Source organism: Odontomachus brunneus, unplaced genomic scaffold, assembly GCF_010583005.1.
Source record: "Odontomachus brunneus isolate Ranch 3 - 2012 unplaced genomic scaffold, Obru_v1 Obru_scaffold_383, whole genome shotgun sequence".
NCBI lineage: Eukaryota > Metazoa > Arthropoda > Insecta > Hymenoptera > Formicidae > Odontomachus > Odontomachus brunneus.
In genome coordinates this window covers 22,959-24,058 of record NW_022639833.1, presented here as the reverse complement: position 1 = coordinate 24,058, position 1,100 = coordinate 22,959, and the positions used below count along the sequence as shown (strand labels likewise).

At 38.0% G+C, this 1,100-nt stretch overlaps 1 pseudogene; it reads right to left on the bottom strand.

The window, feature by feature from the left end:
* The window catches only part of LOC116853619, an 8,268-nt pseudogene that overhangs the window by 6,044 nt on the left and 1,124 nt on the right, over positions 1-1,100 (bottom strand).

Genomic DNA, 1,100 nt, shown 5'->3' with positions numbered 1-1,100 from the left:
TACACAATAAAAAGAGGACAAAGAACAATACGCGTCCACGCAAATAGATTAAAATTATATATAGAACAATAGAAGGTAATTACCTGAAATCTATCCAACATGGAAGGCCCTCGAGTAGAAAAAGGGTAAGTCCTCAAAGGTATCCCTCTACCACGTCCTACGGGCGGCGAAAACGACTCCACGAAAGATTCACGTCCTGCAGTAATAGTCGAAGACCCACACTCCCTGGGTTGGTTTATACTTCGACCACGACCGACAGGCGGAAAAACTTCCGGCCTGCCGGGAATGGAGGTTATCTCCATCGGAGAAAAGTCGAGTAATAAGTATTTATGGGCGGAACCATAAATGCGGACCCCACAACTAGCACATCTATACTATAAAAAGCACCACACACATAATTAAATATATATATATATTCTCACATTAACACAAACAATATAAAATAAAAATAACATTACCACTGGGCAAGTAATAACACATTCGTGACACAACGACATATTATCTCTTTTCTTTAACGAGTCCGTACAAGGTAACGAATGGAAAGAAACTAAAAATATACGCATTCAAAAGAAAACATTTCTGCTACGTAAAGCAAAGCATCAGATTGCTAAAAGCAACACCCACGATCTAATTACAGAACGCTCATTCTGATAAAGAGCATCGGGTTCATGGCGAATGATACACAAGAAAAAGCGCCGTACGAAATCCAAAAGTTTACACATACACCGGGCATATATTTCGACAAACAAGGTCAGTTATACCAAATCACGTCTACCTGGAAAATAGTTATAAAAGTAAATTTAAAAACATTAGACTTGCGACGAGACCAGTTAGAGGAATACCTCGAAAATACGAAAAAAATTTGTGATGTACAAGGATTCACATCAAATACTGGAAAGACCTGTAATAATTTGTACGATATAGTAAAAACACGACTGAATCGAACACGACTAATACTGAACCGAATTTACGAAATACACTCAATAATACCAAATCGCCGACGCGGCTTAATAGACGGAATAGGTATGATAGCCAAATCTCTTTTCGGTACAATGGACGCAAACGATGAAAAAATCATAAACGAACAACTTCAACTATTA